Source organism: Chrysemys picta, chromosome 3 (genome assembly GCF_011386835.1).
Source record: "Chrysemys picta bellii isolate R12L10 chromosome 3, ASM1138683v2, whole genome shotgun sequence".
Classification (NCBI taxonomy): Eukaryota; Metazoa; Chordata; order Testudines; family Emydidae; genus Chrysemys; species Chrysemys picta.
In genome coordinates this window covers 13,699,708-13,720,659 of record NC_088793.1, presented here as the reverse complement: position 1 = coordinate 13,720,659, position 20,952 = coordinate 13,699,708, and the positions used below count along the sequence as shown (strand labels likewise).

The 20,952-nt window shown below is 42.1% G+C and overlaps 1 long non-coding RNA gene across 1 annotated transcript; it reads right to left on the bottom strand.

The window, feature by feature from the left end:
* Window positions 1-1,213: 1,213 nt before the first annotated feature.
* On the bottom strand, window positions 1,214-7,481 carry LOC112060940 (uncharacterized). Its single transcript, XR_002890031.2, has 3 exons — window positions 7,389-7,481; window positions 5,028-5,155; window positions 1,214-1,406 (listed from the first exon to the last, which is right to left on the bottom strand). It is a non-coding gene; the product is annotated as an uncharacterized LOC112060940 (long non-coding RNA).
* Window positions 7,482-20,952: the final 13,471 nt, after the last annotated feature.

The following is a 20,952-nucleotide window of genomic DNA, read 5'->3' as shown; positions in this document are numbered from 1 at the left end:
CCAATCTCTCTTATGCCAATTTTGCACCAGTACACCTAAGCTGTAAGTGTAACAGGGAGCAGAATTCCTAGATTAATAGATTAATACATTCCAGAACTTGAAAAGCTCATTGTGATCATCTAGTCTCACTTCCTACTCACACCATAGAATTTCCCCAAAATTATTCCTAGCGCAGATCTTTTAGAAAAACATCCAATTTTGGTTTACAAATCGCCCATGATGGAGAATCCGCCACGACCCTGGGTAAATTGTTCCAGTGGTTAATTACTCTCAACATAACCATTCATGCTTTGTTTCCAGTTTGAATTTGTGTAACTTCAACTTCCTGCCATTGGACTGTGTTATGTCTTTGTCTGCCAAACTGAAGATCCCATTGCTAACTACACCTTTACCCTGATATAACGCTGTCCTCGGGAGCCAAAAAATCTTACCGTGTTATAGGTAAAACCGTGTTATATCGAACTTGATTTGATCCGCTGGAGTGCGCAGCCCTGCCCCCCTGGAGTGCTTCTTTAACGCATTATATCCAAATCCATGTTATATCGGGTCACGTTATATTGGGGTAGAAGTGTATTTGTTCCCCATGTAAGTATTTATACATTGTAATTAAGTCACCACATTGTCCCTTAGCCTTAAGGCCCCAGCCCTTAAAGCAGACTGGCTTGATTTCCTCTGTTCTCCTCTGTGTGGACTTGTTTTGGGGGGAATGTCTCAGTCTCCTTGAGGTCCCACCTGCACACTGAAATGTTTGGAGGATTTGTGCGGTCATTTTCATTCCTGCAAAAGAACCTGCTGCACATGGCCATGTCTGGAAGTTCTGCCACAAGTGAAGGGGAACTGGTGATGGGAAGGTTTCAGAGCAGAGGGAGAGTCAAGGTGCCATGGAGTACCAAGGTGGGCATTACACAGCACATAATCAAACTGTGACTGGACCCAGCTCTTCGAACAACAACAAAAATTAAATGGATTTGTAAAAGGTGTAAGGAATAGGTAAAGATTTATCCATGTGAGTTCACTGAAACATAAAAAATATGAATATTCCCTGGTCTCGGAATACACCTGGGTGGATTTAGCATGCAATAGTGACCCTCTATATTTTTTTATTTCTAATTTCATGAGGAAAAAAGAAATGGATTTTTATAGAAAAGAAATAACTGCACAGCCACTGAGCCCCAATCTAAACACTCACACGTGTTTCAATAATACACAGCCACAAGGAGTTACTTTTATTAAAGGAGAATAACAAGCCATTATGGGTAATACTAGGGCTCCCTTGTGGGTTTTCTTCAGCTCACAAGATTCTTTACAGCCCAGATGAAAAGCCTCCAATAATTTTAGAAGCAAGGCACCGTCTGCCAGATTCCCAGAGATCCTGCAGTGACAATCTCTGGTGCCATCACTCATCTCTAAAAAAGGGAAAAAAAGGAAAGAGACTCTCAGATTCTTTGATTAAATTCATTAAAACAAGGAAACTATGACATTTACTTTCAAATCAAAGGCACAGCAAGAATTTCTCCATCAATGGTGGGTGCAGGTATTTCTGGTTAACACTAGAGCAAGAGATTTATTTTCTGTATTCATCATGCTGCTACAGAGTTTCAATGAAGATAGTCAGATATAGCTAAACATGTGAACTGGCTGCGTGTCTGGCTTACCAGTTAAATACCCTAGATTTCTGAACATGGATTTCCCCTCCCTTTACCCCTTACTCTTTAGTAAAGAAAGCAGATTCTCAATTTTATTTTTAAAAAATCCTTCCTATTAACATTCTACACAGGTAAAGCAACAACCAGAAAAAAAAATTATTCTGGGACATTAAAAAACAAAAACAAAAATATTGGACCTGCTGTAAATATGATACACATTTTTCATTAAAACGTTCATCAAAATTAAAAGGACATGCAAAGTTCCTTTAAGGGATTTAATCAAAACCGTGACCTTTAAAAATCTTGACTACTTCTTTTACATATAGAAAAATAAAACCAAAACACATAAAGTGTTCAACAATATATCTCACATTCACATACAGTTTTTCTGACAAACACAGGTTTGCTTCTAGCAAAAATTAAATAACTTTTTATTTACATGATCAGTGATTTATTCTTTAAGAATGCATGGCAATTCCAATTCTGCCTCCAAGTTCATGTACGTGCAAAGCCTGACCATATGCTCGCGGCAGTTCCATGCTAGTAGCCTGCCCTGATGAAAACATGGAGCTCTGAAAATGCCCAGTGAACCAGCTAGGAGAGCAGCACTGCAGTCGCTCGCATGCAGCTCCAAGCTTCACAACCCCTGCCCTCAAGCTGACCCTCTTGTGTTTTTGTGGTTGGAAAAATCTCTTACCCCTCCCTACTGCTTCTCAGGGACCTGTCCCTGATGCAACATGAATTTTACCATGCTGGGCACCCTGTACAGTTGTTTATGGTACATCCAGCAGCTGACAAGAAGAACAGGGATAAGAAGGGCTGCAGATCTACAATGCTGCCAAGTTCACTTTACTGTAGGAACCATCACATTTAAAGCATTAAAAAAGCATTCTGAGCAATGGTAACACTAAGATTACCAAGATTTGTAATTGCTCTGGAATTCTGAAACAAGAACTGCAAAGGCTCAGAAGATGTACAAAGGTGCCTTAAGGAATGAAAGTAGCATAAATCCTTAAAATGGACTAGTGCTTACTGAATTGCATTGAAGAATGAGGGTATCTCCTGATACGCATCTGTCACCCACTGGCCAATGCATGCTACACATCCCCCTTTTGCAAGCTGTAAGTGTTACCGCCTCTAACTAGAGGCTGGCTCATTAGTTCAAGCTTTTGACATCTGTACTTTTAGCTCTGGAGGGCTCTGCACAAACCACAGACTGCAGACAAAGAAGGTATGGCCATCACACATGGATGCTTGACACTGGCTTCATCCTGCTGACATGTGGGAGCAACTTTATGCTCAACGTGGCTCCTCATGTTTGCAGGATCTGGACCCAGATGTTCTGTAACACAGCTCTGAGAATTCTGCACTGCACCTGCTGGATCTGCAAATTTCCCACCTTCATAAGTTCGTTATTTTCCAGTTTTTCACACTGAGTAGTTCTGGATGGACCCTGGAGTGAGGACTAGGGCATGCACTGAGTTTCAATGTTCTGCCATTTTTGTATGAATTGGTTTGAAAATACTTTTTTACTCTGGGAAAATCATCATGATTTCCATGCCGTGAGGGTGCACCTTATCTTCTCATCAACCAACGCTGAACCAAAATCTCCCAAATCTGGGGCCAACAAAGTAGTCAAAAAGAAAATAAAAAATTTCTGGGCTAGAGGCGCTTCCTCGGAGGCTGATGGGACTTTTCTTCCCTTCAGCTGTTCTCATGCACAATAGTTTTCATACATTCCAAGGCCAGATGAGACCATTATGATTATCTAGTCTGACCTCCTGTATAAAACAGGCCAGAGAGTTCCCCCAAAATAATATCTAGAGAATATTTTTTTTAGAAAAACATCCAGTCTTGATTTAAACATTGTCAGCGATAGTGAATCCTGCACTATATTCAATCATTTTTTTCCAGTGGTTAATTAGCATCACTCTTAACTACACCCCCCCCTTATTTCCAGTCTGAGTTTCCTAGCTTCTATTTCTAGCCTTTGGACCATGCTATACCTATGTCTGTTAGATTGAAGACCCCATTATTAAATATGTATTCCCATGTAAATATTTATAGACTGTAATCAAGTTACCCCTTAATCTTCTCTTTGATAAGCTAAATAGATTGATCTCCGAGAGGTATCTCTATAAGCTATGCTTTCTAATTCTTCAATCATTCTTGTGGCTCTTTTCCAATTTATCAACATCCTTCTCGAATTTTGGGCACCAGAAGCAGACAAAGAACTCCACACCAGTGCCAAATACAGAGTTAAAATAGTCTCTCTCCTCCTACTTGAGATTCCCATGTTTATTCATCCAATGATCACATTAGCTCTTTTGACTGCAGGGTCACACGGGGCGCTCATGTTCAGCTGATTATCCACCATGACCCCCAAATCTTTTTCAGAGTCACCATTTCCCAGGATAGAGTACCCCATCGTGTAAGTATGGTCTACATTCCTAGATGTATACATATATTTAGCTGTATTAAAACCCATATTGTGTGTTTCTGCCCAGGTTATCAGATGATCCAGATCACTCTGTATCATCCCTCCTGCTCTTCCACACTGTCCTGCTTGCCAGAGAGACTCACAACAGGTCTTCTCAATTCCCTTCAGACTGAGGACAACAGGCCTTTCATATTTAGAATTCTTTATTAGGAGCCGACAGTTCCCACAATTCCTTGACTACAAGTCAAATAATCCCTCTGATTTTGGCAGGGATCATGTCCCAGGAGTGAACAGAACTTGTGTCAAACACATTCAACACCAGAAATGCCTGAATGAATTTTGCTCAAACACTGAAAAAATATTCCGCTGTTGGTTGTACAACAAGCATGGATGTAGGCCGTAAGGAGGAGATGTTTGCAAAAATGGACAAGCATGTGAGAGGATGGAGTTATTATGGAAAGAGCTTGGAAATTGCCTTTATTATCAGTGCTTAACGATGCTCTGGCTACATATAGGGGATATAAAAAGGTTGGTGGAGGGTTACCCTAATGTATGAGCAAAGAGAGCTGACATAATTGGCCCTCTGCTGCCCTACTTGCAGGCACTGTCTTAGGGGTAGTGCTGGAGATGGTGCTGGATGCTAGCAGGTCTCAGGAGGACAACCTCTATAGCACTGAACATTACAGATACATCCAGGCTGTGGACCAGCCATGGCCAGCAGGGTATGGCAGCTATAAGTAAGAGAAGTCAACAAGGGTCAAAGCAGCACCCAGGCAGTCCAGAATCATGGTAGTATAAGATCTTCCTTTGTGCTCTGCCCCGGGCTGTGCCTTGTGTGGAAAGCCTGCAAGAGCATTAAGCTACAGCTTGGATATATAAAGGAAAGAAACAAATAGTTCTGTTCACCATGCAATGTCTCCCTTGTGCAATCCTGGACTTACCCTTCTACAGCAATGCCAAAGCATACTACAGCGGCCGACGCGCATCATATTGAGGGGACAATGGAAAAGGAAGCAGGCACCCCTACGGCGTAGACATTGGCGAACGCCAAAGATTCCACGGTCAGAAACTGCACACACACAAACACAAAAAAGAGTAGAGAAACAAGCAGAGAAACAAGAGCTGTGGCTGTAGCATGATGGGCATTTCTCATTTAATGAATTTCACATTCACTGAGACCCGGACAAATCAACCCAACGATCTGCCTGTACACCATTTTACTTGATATTTCATAATACTTAAATGGCTGTAGTTCTCTGCACATTCAATGGCTGCCCCTAGGAAGAGAACAGAGCAAGTTAATTAAGCAGAAGCGCTGGCTCCCTGGCTGCACATTTCAGAACCGTAGCACTGCGCATGGGTGTGCGTCACAGCTCCACACCTCGCAGGCACAGGAAGCAGGTAGCTGCCTGGATCGCCAACTTCCCTTAGTGGCTGCTGCTGCGGTTCTGACTCTTTCTTCTTTGTAACAGTGATGTTCCAGGCAATATCACAAATGCTGATTGGCTGAGCAGGGTTGAACCGGCTCAGCACTGGGATGGACGGTTGCAACATTTAGGAACAGATGGGTTTGACTGAGTCTCTTCAAATCTGAATGCCTTGCGAGTCTGGGAGACTCTGCACAAACATTCTTGCGACAACTCAGCACTCAGGAATCGGTTCTTCCTGACCAGTTGCCAGGTATAGACATGACAGACAGGCTGGTCCTTTTGAAAATGTAGCCCGAATGTCCATCACCTCACCCTTTGGGATATTTAGATTAGAATATTTTAAACTGGATTGTAGCTATGCTTTCATTAAAGTATCCAATCCCCACAGGCGTAAACCCAAGGCCTAAACAGTAATGTCTCATTGCTTCCTGGAGCTCCGCCTACCTGTATGTAATTTCTCTCATCTTATACATGTTTCTTGTAGGGAGTATGTCTTAGCTGTACTTTGTTACAGCACCTGACACAATGGGGTCCAAATCCATTACTGGGGCTCCAAGGTGCTAATTCATTAATAAAATAATAATGTATACAGATGCAATGTCATTTCTTCAGAAACTGCTCCAATTCAACACAATGGCGTTTCCAGTAATGTAGCCCAGAACACAGATATAGCAGACTATTTCGGGGAGACAATGTTCCTAAGACACTGAGAAAATGATTTGCCACATTAAAGATTGGGGTTTTAGTGCCAGACTGTGTATTCTCTCCTGGGAGTGTGAGACATCACTTAATTATAAGGGACATCAAAGCCCTGAATAATTAACACTAGTGAGCAGAAGAAGTTAGACCCTAATTCATGTTCTCCTGGTTCCCAACTTAGTTCACCCTCCTCTAGAACAAACTGTATTTTCATGGGGTCAGACCAAAGGAAGAGGATACACCTTGTATGTGTCCACACAGATATTCAGGTCAGGTTTACCTCAGGGCCATCTGGGGTGGGGCAGAATGAAAGAGGCAGTTTGCAGAGGTCCCCCAAAATGATGGAGGGGCAGCTGCGCCAAATTTGACATGCATTCTGACCAATGTATCCTTCAAACCATGTGTGTGTGCAACAGTCTTGAATTGTGGACACTAGAACTAGACCCAGTTTTCCAGCAGCGATCTCACCTGTGCCAAATTCAGAGGTAAAATAACCTCTTTACTCTTAGTTGATATTCCCGTTTATGCAACCAAGGATTGCATCAGCCCTTTCGGCCACAGCTTCTCATTGGAAGTTTGTGTTCAGCTGATTATCCTTCACTTACTCTTAAATCTTTTTCAGAGTCATTGCTTCCCAGGATAGAGTGCCCCCTTCTGTAACTATGTCTACATTATTTTTTCTTAGATGTATGCATTTATATTTAGCCTTATTTAAATGTGTATTGTTTGCTTGCACCCTGCTTACCAAGCGATCCGTATTACTCTGTATCAGTGATCTTTCCTCTTCAGGATTTACCTCTCCCTGATTTTCATTGTCATCTGCAAACTTTATCAGTGAGTTTATGTTTTCTTCAAGGTCCCTGATAAAAAAATTGACTAGGATAGGACCAAGAACCAACGCCAGCTGCACCCCACTAGATAGAATGTAGGTGATGTTTTTACAGCTCATAATTCAACCACATCTGAACAGATTTTGATAGTCACATCCAAGGGACCTTCCTGACCCTAGGATTATTCCCCAACTACATATCAAGTATCTGCTCCAAACCCTGTAAGCACTAGAGCTCTTTAGGAGAAGAGTTGGAAAAATCTATGATACAAATATTTAGGCAACCTTAGTACAGGCTCATACATGTCCTTCTATATTTTCCCTTCATTTAATGAAAATCTTACCTTCAGTGCTTTGCGCCACCAGGAAGAAGACAGCAAAAAGAAGGTAAAGTATCTTCATGGCTAACGTTTGGCCGGGAACTCAATGTCACGGAGGAGAAGAAATTCCAGGTTAGACAGGAGACTGGGAGTTTCTCTATTTATAGGGCAGTGGGGATTGCGATATGCAGATCTGTGGAAATCTTGTTTTGATACAAGTGACATTTATAAAGTGTGTGCTGCAACCTCTTAATTATAATGATTATTATATGTAAGCAGCAAAAAAATTCCCAGGGCACACCAAGGAAATACAGTTGAAGGCAGGGATTTGTCATGAAGTTGCAATATGAATATTTATACCTAGCAAACATCTACTGCCTTATACAAAGCCCTTTGTAGTCAATAGAAATCCTCCCACTGACTTCAGATGAGGGACCTAGTGCAGAGGGGAATTCTAGAATACAATACTACTCGAGAAGCAATTGGTAAAAGGATGTGTGTGTTTTTATATTTTTTGTAAACATTTTTTTCAATATTTTACATGTATTTTGTGAATTTTCCAAACTTCATGCATTAAAACCCATTACAAAGAGGTTAAAAATCCTTTTAAAAAGGAGAAATAAAGTGAATTACACTGAAAATACTGTGCGCCAGGAATGTATTGTTATGTTTTTGCATTGTCTCCTTTTGAATCTAAATTAAGGTAGTGATGGGAGAAACCGTGAGTTTACCTTATTTCCTCCCCCCCCCCAACAAACATCAGCCTTACTGATAACACTCTAAAGTACAGACATAAACTGTCAATGAATCAAACATGTGGAAGCCAAAGGCACTTGCAGGTGCTAAGATCCTCTTAGGATTTGTCTCATTCTCTCATGGAGGAGAGAACAAGAAGTCATTGGACTGAAACTGCGGCCAAGAAAATGTTGAAGGGTTCTATAGAGGAGTTTGACACCTCAGTGTCCCCTTGGGAATTCACTGTAACCAAACCTCAGAGCTGACAAATAATGAATCACCACAAAGTTTAACAGCCTGCTTTGGAATCTCCCTTCCAGTCCTCACCTTCCTTTTTCCTTCATTTTCACCCATTTATAGGCAGAAAATAAAAAAAAAAATATTGAGGGGAGAAGGGAGAGGACCAAGTATCGAATCCACTAGTCCTATAGCCACACAGAGGGGGACAAAAACAGGGAAATGAGGCATTGGAAGGGACCTGCCTCTCTCGTCCCCTTGTCTTTCCCCTGTATTTCAATTGTCTCTATAGATGTAGGGTGCTGGTCTTCTCACCTGCCACTTTCTCCACAGAGACAGGACACGGACCCGAAATGCTATCCCACCCAGTGGGAGACAAAAGGAGTGGGCACGGCACTTTGGCCGGTCACCTCACTCTTCTTTCCCTGTTACGTTCACGCCATACCCACAGAGAAGTTAGATAAAAACAAAAACACTCTTGCTGGAAGGTTATATCCTAACATTCTTTTGTTTCTTAGAATTCAGAACAACAATACACAACCCCCGTTAAACAGAAAGTAGCTGCTCCCTAAACAGAGAGGCACAACTCACTCCACCTTATTCCAGGCTGTCTAGCTGCTGACCCTGCTAAGCCCAGAGCACAAACTTCCCTAGCCTTCAAGCCGGACCAAGACAATACCTTGAGCATTTAAAGTGATAACTAACACTTTTAATACAGGTGTCAGCACACCACATTTTCCCTACAGATGCCTCAGCTAGGTTCCCTCCAGCTGTTGAGTAGAATCCAAGGACCTGCATTTAATTGGTACTGGCTGTCACACTGATGATGACATCTGTGTTTGGGAGAGGTTGTAGAATGTGGGTGTCACAGGTAGGGATGAGCAAACTGCTCCAGAAAACATAAAAAACACCCCTCTGCCCAAAAAATAATAAATGCCTCCTCTTCCCCTTCTACTGCAAATTAAACCCACTTGGCCTCTTGTCAGAACCAAACACAAGTTGGAGGGAAACTTTGCAGACATTTGAGGAACACTCGCACACATGGAACCCAAATCTCTATAGCTTAGGGAGATAGGGGAGTTAAATATTCTTCTCACATCCCATCAAACGTCCTCTCCTGGAGGCCCCTCATGATGGAACCATCCCTCCTAAGGGCCCTATGCTTCCTCCTTGCTTTGTGCTCTGTTCCTGAGGGGAGGTCTGTCTGCCTCCTACATTTTCCCCTCAGCGTTTTGAGGAGATGGACCATCGCTCGCCTGACTTTGCAGGGGATGATTGGTGGTCTACTCTCCGCTCCCATCATCTTAGAGCTATGGACAGCCCTGCTCAGAGATTCGATCTACCGATACTCTTGTTATGCACCTTGTCAGGCATGTCTTAATACTCTAATGCACTGTTGATATGAGATCCAGGTTATTGTAGGGCAATTGCAAAGAAGAAAATAGCAATGGGTCTGTGCTATTTTTTTGTCTCTTTATAAAGTATTAGGATACCTGAAAGGGTTTTAGTTTTTTAAAGTGTTTTTTTCCCCCTTCTGCTTGTTATTTAGCTTACAAATATCAAGAAAGTCAAGTCTGGTCTTCCCTCTTTTGCTGGAAATCTCTTTGGTCTTCAGGGAGATTCATTAACCCTGAACTGAAGAGGTGGATTTCTTGAACGTTTTTTTTTTTTTTTTTTTTTTTTATATTCTGCTAAGTGCTTAAAAAGCATTTGAATGAAATATTTGCTATTTTTTTTAAATAAACACAGAGTTTTAAACTGTTCCTTAGTAGATGTTGTGTCTTGACCTTATTAGTTGTCTCTCTCTGGTCCCATTGTATAAGAATGTCTGCTCACCTGAGGATATCAGAAGGGAAAAGAGCCCGCTGGCCAATATCACTGCACCAGGTAGCTTCACTGCAATCTCATATAATAATTAGGTGGGCTATGGAGAATATGACTTTGGTGACTAACCGCACAGACTCTGCTTTGGACAGGCTGGGATTTGCTAGGATTGTGTCCACAGCACCACCAGCAGCACAAAACATGCACAATGCACAATGACTAGATATGAGGCGTCTGCCACCACCCCTCACAGTGAGTAGATCTTGCTCTGTGAACTGTGACATCGATACCAGTGGGGCTGTTTCTGGATGATGGAACGATGCAATGTAAGGCCTGATCTACGCCCAAAACATAGAATCATTGAAGATTAGGGTTGGAAGAGACCACAGGAAGTCATCTAGTCCAATCCCCTGCTCAAAGCAGGACCAATCCCAACTAAATCATCCCAGCCAGGGCTTTGTCAAGCCTCCCCTTAAAAACCTCTGAGGATGGAGATTCCACCACCTCCCTAGATAACCCAGTCCAGTGCTTCACCACCCTCCTAGTGAAACACTGTTTCCTAATATCCAACCTAAACCTCCCTCACTGCAACTTGAGACCATTACTCCTTGTTCTGTCATTTGCCACCACTGAGAACAGCCGAGCTCCCTCCTCTTTGGAATTCCCCTTCAGGTAGTTGAAGGCTGCTATCAAATCCCACCTCACTCTTCTCTTCTCTAGACTAAATAAGCCCAGTTCCCTCAGCCTCTGCTCGTAAATCAGGTGTTCCAGCCCCCTGATAATTTCTGTTGCCCTCCCCTGGACTCTCTTCAATTTGTCCACATCCTTTCTGTAGTGGGGGGCCCAAAACTGGACACAATACTCCAGATGTGGCCTCACCAGTGCTGAATAGAAGGGAATAATCACTTCCCTCGACCTGCTGGCAATGCTCCTACTAATGCAGCCCAATATGCTGTTAGCCTTCTTGGCAACAAGGGAACACTGCTGACTCATATCCAGCTTCCCGATCTCCATGAGTTTGCAAAGATTCAAAAGATTTCAAAGATAGGTTATCCCAGCTACATCACATCAGGGGTATGAATAACTCACACCCCTGAGAGACATAGTTAAGTCGACCTGGTGTAGTTAAGCCCTGGTGTAGACTCTGCTAGGTTGATTGAAGAATTCTTCCATTGACCTAACTATGCCTCTTAGGGGGGTGGATTTAGTGCAGTGACAGAAAACCCCCTTTAGTTGCTGTAAAAAATGTTCACACTACAGTGGCATACCTTCAGAACTGCCACTGTACAGCTCTAACACTTGTAGTGTAGATATAAGTGTGGCAGCATCTAGGCCTTCAAAACTAGCAATCCTGCTTCACTAGGTGAAAAACTGACCGTTATCAAGGCCACAACTGCTCGACCTTCTTGGGCACCCAGTGAGCCGTGAGTACCTAGTTGCATTGATAGGCCCAATTCCACTACAGAAGCCTTAGAAATTTTCTTCAGTTTTCCTGGCTGCAGTTGTAGCCCAGTCACTTCTCATTCTCTCCTCTCCAAATAGTGTGGATGAGACAAATCCTTAACTGGTGCTTAGTATCTGCAGGGGCCATTGACTCTCACATATTCAACATACCAAAAGTGTCTGCCCTTTTCACTGCTATTGTGAAGGCTGCCGGTTGTTACAGCAACAAAACAAAACCACAAGAAAAAGGGAGAGATTTAATTTGTTTTTTCCTCATTTTAAGAATTTTGGAATTATGGAAATATTGTGGGGGCTCTGCCCCCATGTTAACCCACACATGTGTGTGTGGGGAGGGAGGGGGGTTGGGTTGGTGGCGGGGAGCAGTTGCAGTGACACCCAGGATCAGACTAGGGAGCAGGCAGGAATTGCTGGAACCCCATTTCCCACACTTGAGCTGGCTGGCCATCCCTTTGCTCAATTTCAGTAGCTACCCTTACTCTCCCTGCTATCCAGCTACATACCCCCTCCCCCCTCCACACACACACATTTGCAGCAAGGCTTTATCTTGCTGGGTTTGGATGCATAAAATAGGAAAAATACCCTAAATTCACATAGGCTATAGGTACAATTTGTTGAGAACAAACACACAGACACACACCTTGCTGCCATACATCTCCCCAGATAGACCTGTTTCCTGGAATTACCTCAGGCAGTTGGGCCCTCATCCAAACCCTAATGATGTCAATGGGAGTCTTACCTTTGATTTCAAATGGCACTGGAGCAGGCAGCAGAATTTATTAGGTGCAGCTTCCTCAAGCCAGGCATTTGCCACGTGTAATTCCCTGAAATGTGCCAGGAATTTTGATGGTGCTGTACAAATAAAAATAATTATAATTAACAGATTGCAGCCCAAATCTGATAAATATCACTTGCATCAAACAAAATTCCTGCAGTTCTATATAGCACAGTTGCCAGCACTCTATGAATTCAATGGCACAAAGCTATGTTAATGCAGCATTAAAGTTGATTGGTGATATGTCGTCCCCTTGCAGAACTCTGAGTTGAACAAAACTCAAAGTTCTGAAAGCCAGGCCCCAGACCCTGGCACACATGGGAGGGGAGAATGTGGGGCTGATAGGTGCCCCTGTTCCTCTGGTCTCCCAATCCCCCTGCCAGATAATACTTAGTCCTGCCACAAGTGCAGGGGACTGGACTAGATGACCTCTCGAGGTCCCTTCCACTTCTATGATTCTATGATTCACCCCCACGTATCCTTTCCAAGTGTCTCACTCCTTCACTCCCTCTAAGCCCCACGCCTACCTCACCTGAGCTCCCATCTCTCTTCCCTCACTTTCCCTACAGACCAATATATCCCGATCCCCATAAGTCCTCTCTCTCTCCTCACTGCAACCCTCTCCCTCATTACTCACTCCTCTGCTGCCTAATACATATCCCCTCCCATCAGGCATTCAGTTTCCCTCCCATAGACTATGATTACACTCTGCGAATATAAAATTGCTCTCCATGACTCACAAGCTTGCAGCAATGCCCAGCCATTCCATCCAAAAGTCCTTTTTGTCTTAGGCCAGAGCTTGTCATTAACTTGTCATTAGTTGTGTTAATTGAAGGGTGAATTCCCAGCTATCGATCTCAATGAGATGTGTGATTCATTCAGTCATTAGCACAGGGGTGGCCAAACCTGCAAGCCACATATGACAATCTTCAGAAGTTCGAGAGCCGGGGCATCCCTGACGGGGCTCAGGGTTTCAGCCCTTCAGCTGGTTGGTGTAACTAGGGGCTTCTGCCCTGAGGGGTTGGGGGGTCTTGGAACTTCAGCCCCCTGGAGTATGCCTGCCGGGGCTTGGGCTGAAGCCCCATACCCACTGAAGCCCCAAGCCCCAGCAGGTGCCTCCCATGGGGCTGAAGCCCAGATATCCACCTCCTGCTGGACAGAAACTCCTAGCCACACCACCCTGCTACAGGGCAGAAGTCCCAAGCTTCCCCTGAACAGTCTGGTAGGCAGGGAATGCAGGGGAGGGGCTCTGCAAGCCACACTTTAACTTTAAAAGAGCCACATGCGGCTCACGAGCCACGGTTTGGCCACCCCTGCATTAGTACCTTTCAGATTTAACACTATAGGGCAGTGATACACAATTAGATCTACCCGCAGGACGATTTGAGAATTTTATGAGAAGAGGTGGGCCATTTGTGCAGAAGGCTGACCAAAAAAAGAGACACCTCTTTTTCTCCCTGAATGATAAGGAACAACTCACATTCTGGTTGGACGTTTCCAGTCTTCACCAGAAGCACTGGCCACTTTCTGATCATCCCACAGAAGCTTTGCCAAGAGGAGAAAGCAGGCCTCCAGAAACTGTATAAAACAACTTGTTTTGGTTAAAGTGTCACTCCCTGTAGATGAAACATCTGAATGGGATTATCAATGCCTGGCCACTGAGAGCACCATTGTCTGATAACTACTAATGCCTGAAATTCATTAAGTGATGCTAAAATGGAGAAGATGCCTGCATGCCATTTTCAGTTTATAAGTACCAAAAATACACGTATTTTCTTTACCCAAATGCTTGATTGGTTACCTAAAGCTAAATATGTCTTATATCTTACTGAAATCCCATAAATAATTACAATATATAAAGTAAATTATAGTATTCCACTAACTTAGTTCTGTAGAAATTAATTTAAGCCATTAGTGTTGATGCTTGCTGATAAATTGTATAGTCAATTGTTTAACCGCACGTTGATTCATTATTTCATTACGAAATATACTCAAGAGACCAAATATCATTCAGGTTTATTAATATCATACAGGTAAAAGCTTCTATATGGTACCAGTTTTCGAAGTCCCATGCAGCAATGTTACATTCACGTTACACACAAGATGTGCTCCCCAAAGTTACATCCCTAAAGCCATCTTTTTATGCCCTATTTATTTACCAGTGAAAGGTATCTACATCACCTGAAACTTGATTTAGTTAATCAGCTTTTTACCTTCCTTGTGTCTGGTACCATGGTGTAGCCCTTTATGTTTGTTCTGAGCACGCGCATTCTAGGTCATTCTGGGGTCAGCCACACTTGTCACAGAGATCCTGGAAAGTCATGGAATCCGTTACTTCCGTGACCTACGTGACAGACTCAGAGCCTTAATTATGGTATAGGCTAGTTTAGGCTATATTACTGTTGCAATATTTGTGTTTAATCTTATTGGTGCTTAATGCATGGTACGAGAGAGAGAGAGAGAGAGAGAGAGAGAGAGAGAGAATAATCAGCATAAATTAGTCAACAGGCTGTATAAACTCATACACTAACCAAGTCTAGTATTATTAGTAGGGCTGTCAAATGATTAAAAAAGTTAATCGTGAGATTGAAAAAAAATATGATTAATCACAGTTTTAATCACACGGTTAAAAATAATAGAATACAATTTATTTAAATATTTTTAGTGCCTTCCAGAATCTGTCAGGTGTGGAACATGCTGTCAGAAGTTTTAAAAGAGCAACACTCCAATGTGGAAACTACAGAACCCAAACTACCAAAAAAAGAAAATCAAGCTTCTGTTGGTGGCCTCTAACTCAGATGACGAAAACAAACATGAATCAGTCTGCACTGCTTTGGATCGTTTTGGAGCAGAACCTCTCATCATCATGGAAGCATGTCCTCTGGAATGGTGGTTGAAGCATGAAGGAACATACAAATGTTTAGCATATCTTGCACATAAATACCTTGCAACACCAGCTACAACAGCGCCGTGCGAACGCCTGTTCTCATTTTCAGGTGACATTGTAATAAGATAAGAAACAGGGAACATTATCTTCTGTAAATGTAAATAAACTTGTTTGTCTTAGCGATTGGCTGGACAACAAATAGGACTGAGTGGATTGTAGGCTCAAAAGTTTTACATTGTTTTATTTTTGAGAGCAGTTATGTAACAAAAAAGAAAAATCTACAATTGTAAATTGCACTTGCACGATAAAGAAATTGCACTACAGTACTTGTCTGAGGTGAATTGAAAAATACTAGTTCTTTTATCTTTTTTACAGTGCAAATAATTGTAATAAAAATAATAATAGAAAGTGAGCACTGTACACATTTTATTCTGTGTTGTAAGTGAAATCAATATATTTGAAAATGTAGAAAACATCCAAGATGTTTATAATACATTTTAATTGGTATTCTATTATTGTTTAACAGTGTGATGAAAACTGTGATTAAGTGTGATTTATTTTTAAACTTGAGTTAATTAGTTTTGAGTTAATCACTTGAGTTAACTGTGATTGTTTGACAGCCCTAATTGTTACTAATAAGAAACTGTACTGACCAAGACTGAAAAATAGCTAAGAGAAACGCTGAATGTTTCAGCTTTGCCTAGCAATCATAGAGATTTTGTGATCAAGAAAAAATGACAGCTCTTTAGACAAAAAGAGGAAGAGGCTTTGAAATGGTTTTGAAATAGCTTGTAAGCTAAAAAATTTTTTTACCACTCTTTAAATAAAGTAGCATAATTGCTTATAATACAGGTGAAATTCCAGAGAAATTGCAATAGGTTAAATCACTATCTGCATTTTATATTTGCAGTTCAGCGTGTGATGTTTAATTAAATCAACAATCTTGGTAATTAAAGAACTTGTCTAAACTTCTAATTGTATCTTTAATATTGTTTGGTTGAACTGTCATGGGGAGTCCCGTAACTCTGGTTTGAGCATTGGCCTGCTAAACACAGGGTTGTGAGTTTAATCCTTGAGGGGGCCATTTAGGGATCTGGGGCAAAAATCTGTCTGGGGATTGGTCCTGCTTTGAGCAGGGGGTTGGACTAGATCACCTTCTAAGGTCCCTTCCAACCCTGATATTCTATGATTCTAACTCGGTTGGCAAAACTGCTTGTTTAGAAATGAAGAAGCTACACTGACAGTTCCATAAATAGAAGTCGTTATCAAAGTCACCTACCAAGCATAGTATAGAACTAAGATAAAGTTTGCCTAAGTAACAAGACTGCCGTAAGACCTTGAATTGATTACATTGTTTGACCTTTTTTATCTCTTGATAAATTGTAACATCTCACATTGAACTCATGCTCATAAAATTCCTAAGCACGAGCATCTAACTATATTTATTTTCTTACTTTCCCAATGTGCGTTTTCAAATGTATCTTTTCTATACAATTACATGTCTCTGAGTTGCTCCTGGAGCATGCCTAGTGCTGTATAGATAATAGTTAACAAATTGCACAGCACTTGAATAGCTGATGCTGTTCGCTGCATCCCAGGCCCTCACTCGCAGTTAATGGGTACCCAATTTGTGGCTCCTGGAGTCCCAGGAAAATCAGGGTCCCTGTTTCTTAAGCAGCCTTGGGGCTCTAAAACCTGTCCTGCTATAAGGATTTAGCAGCTATTATTAAGGTGACCAGAGACCAAGTGTGAAAAATTGGGACACTTTTTTTTTTCAGGGCTAGGGGGATAATGTAGCTATTCTCAGTTTGCTGCTCTCCTGCCGGAAACTTTTGGTAGACCCAATTGCAGCTTTGCTCCACCTACTGCTGACCAAATGACCAGAACTGCTGCCGGGGTCTGGCCTCTCTTGTTGCTGGCAAAATGATGGGAAACACTGCTGAACTCTGTTCATATAAGGCAAATACAGCTCTCAGCTCAGCCCAGCTAAGGGACCCACACAGAGTCCCTACCACCCAAAGAGATAGTCCCAACAGCCATCTGGGAATATGCAATCTGCCTCCCTTTATCCTTCTGTTTTGTTCAGGACCCCTTGACCAAATTGGGAAAACTTCCATTTCACTATGGGTGACCCCAAGCCAAGTCATTGACCAGGGCCTGCTACGGTGGGCCCCAGCAGAATTGCCTCCAAAACATTGGATCCCAGATACGTAAACCCAGCTAAACCACACCCAAACCTCCCCAAACCATCCACAACGGATATGCAAATGAAGCACTGGCTCACGCAGTTAACTCCTTGTACTCTCAGCAGAGGCCAACAAAGGGCTGAGCCCATCAACTCTTCTCTATCTCCAGCAGAGGCCAGCAAAGAGCTCCTCAGTCACCTCCTTCCCATCGTTGATGTTAGATCACAGGGTTTCAGAGTAGTTCTTATTAATCTGTCATATTCTTTCCTCACTTCTTCTTTGACTTCCTTATGTTGATACTCTGACAGTTCCCCAATTCCAAGGTTTTTGTGGGGCCATGCTGTGAGATATCTTGGATAGTACCTATATTAACTTGTATACCCTCTAATTGTACCATCCTGTGCCTCTTTATAAATGCCATCACACATTTAGCCAACCCAACTCATAGCTTTATAGCTTCACCAACATTTTTTTACATGTCATTATCAGTCTCTGTGTCTCTTTCTGTGACCTTCCATATAGTTTCAGATCATCCATGTATAACAAATAGTTAACTGGTTATTGCTCTTTGTAGATACAAGAACCACAACTTATCTCATGTAATATCCATGCCAGTGGCAGAATCTATACCACAAACAGCACTGATGATAGGGAATCCCCTTGGAAAGATTTCTCTTTTGGTTTGGACCTCATCAATGAGAGTCCTTTCCAGGGAGAGTCGAGTGTTCCAGTTAATCACAGATTGCTGCAGAAAGGAAATGGTCTTGGGGTGAACCTTGTGTATTTTCAGTAGCTCAATGATCCATTTCACTTTTTTGTCAACATGATCTCCAGTTTTCTTCGGCTGTTTAGATGGTTGTATGGTATCAACCTAGAGTTTCCCATCTCCATCCAACACACCTGACAAACCAGGAGCCTGCAGTCCAGCTAAGCTCTTCTGAGGCCCCATTTACACCATCCCTAGTAAATAGAGATTTGCCAGAAGTCTCCATATTGAGTTGGGTTGGCAGGCTGCATCCCACTAGTTGTCAAACCCATATTTCTAGACCTCAGATAGACTGAAATTTCACTGAGGCAGTTCACTCAAGTTATTATGACAGCAGTGCTCTTGTTCACAGTTGTCTCCCTAGACAGGATTTGAAAGGACAGAGCTATAGGGTGTTTATCAATGAAGAGACTTTAGTTATTACCCCACATAACTTCCATAACTCACTGAATAGAAGAGACATGAAATTTGAGCCATGCTCAGATAAGATGACTGCCTAGGAAGGAGCACTGTGGAAAAATATCTGGCAGTCATAGTGGATCACACGCTAAATTTGAGTCAACAGTGTAACACTGTTGCAAAAAAAAAAGCAAACATTATTCTGGTATGTATTAGCAGGAGTGTTGTAAGCAAGACACAAGAAGTAATTCTTCCACTCTACTCCATGCTGATTAGGCCTCAGCTGAAGTATTATGTCCAGTTCTGGGCCTCACATTTCAGAAAGGATGTGGAAAAATTGGAGGAAGTCCAGAGAAGATCAACAAAAATTATTAAAGGTCTAGAAAACATGACCTAAGAGGGAAGACTGGAACAAATGGTTTTTTTTAGTCTGGAGAAAAGAAGACCGAGAGGGTACATGATAACAGTTTTCAAGTGCATAAACGGTTGTTACAAGGTGGAGGGAGAAACATTGTTCTCATTAACCTCTGAGGACAGGACAAGAAGCAGTGGGCTTAAATTGCAGCAAGGGCAGTTTAAGTTGGACATTAGGAAAAACTTCCTAACTGTCAGGGTGGTTAACCACTGAAATAAATTGCCTAGGGAGGTTGTGGAATCTCCCTCATTGGAGATTTTTAAGAGCAGGTTAGAAAAACACCTGTCAGGGATGGTCCAGATAATACTTAGTCCTGCCATGAGTGCAGGAGACTTGATTAGATGACCTCTCGAGATCCTTTCCAGTCCTATTTTTCTATGATTCTTACCTATCTTTAGGGAAACCCCCTATGATAAAAACAGTGAAATGGGCTTTTGCCACAGAATCAGCCTCTGTGTTATTTAGAGCAACTGCTTTGGGATATCTAGTGACAAAATCAACTGCAACCAGGATATATCGGTTCTGCAAACATACTGACAAGTGCTTTCTAGCAAGTCAGGGAAGACTCACTTGCTGATTCATAAGATGATTACTGTAGGATCACCGCATCCTCCCAGCAGGGCCTATGGGCACAAGAGCAAATTTGCACAAAAATTCAAAGCATGCTGGACCTGGGAAAGATTAAAGAGTCTGACGGGGGGTCTTGGACATTATTTGTGATCTTGGTCCAGAAGACAAACAACACTGTAAGGTTTTGTGTTGTAGAAAACTCAATGCTGTCACAGTGCCAGATGTTTATCCTATACCTAGGATTAATGAATGCTGGATATCTTAACAAAGCTACATGTCTCATCTCTTTTGACTTAGTTAAGGGGCACTGGCAAATTCTTTTAGATGATGATGCACAGAAAAAAATCTTATTGCCGATATGGGACTGTATGAATTCAGCTGTTACCGTTTGGATTGATTAATGCAGGAGTCACTTTTTGGAGGCTGGTCAAGCAAGGGTTAAATGGATTACAGGACTTCGCAAGGGTCTATGTCAGTGACATAGCAGTATTTATCAACTCTTGATCTAATCACAAGAAACATTTGGAAATTGTGTTGTCAAAGCTCAAAAAGGCAGATTCTTAAACCCTCCAAATGTAAAACTGGAGCAGCCGGAGTTCCTTATTTGAGACATTAGATAGGTGGTGGTAAGATCTCACCCATTCCCTTAAAAGTTGAAGCTAATGTTCATTGGCCCAAACTTCAGACCATGTCCGGCTTTAGCCTTTATACTTGTACTCACTTAAAATCTCTCTCTTTGCCTTTAAATAAACTTGAGTTCATTTTAATCTAAACCAGGGGTTCCCAAATTTGGTTCGTGTCTTATTCAGGGTAAGCCCCCGGTGGGCCGCAAGACACATTGTTTACCTGAGTGTCCACAGGTACAGCCACTCGCAGGGTAAGCAGCTGGCGCGCTGGGACACTTCCTTTACTGCGGACACTCGAGGTAAACAAACCATCTCGGCCCCCCCAGCAGCTTATCCTGATGGCCCGGGGGCCAAAGTTTGCTGACCCCTGAATTATAGGGTTGGCTTATGAACGGGTTACAAAATTTTTTCCATTTTCACTTATCCATCTTGGGGGGGTCGGCTTATAAACGAACTGGCTTATGATCGAGTATATACGGTAATTAATCAATTAAATGAATTCAGCTGGGAGATTAAAAAACAGGTAGTTGAATATTAGAGCTGCTATAAATATGATGGAAATTTTTCATTCAAATGTTTGTCAAAGTTAGAAACCTGTAGAAATTTGAAATTCCATTGAGGGATTTCATCTAAATTGTGAACTTTAAATTTTTTGACTAACTTGATGACATATACCAAAAAATACATAAAGTGTAGAAAATGCATCT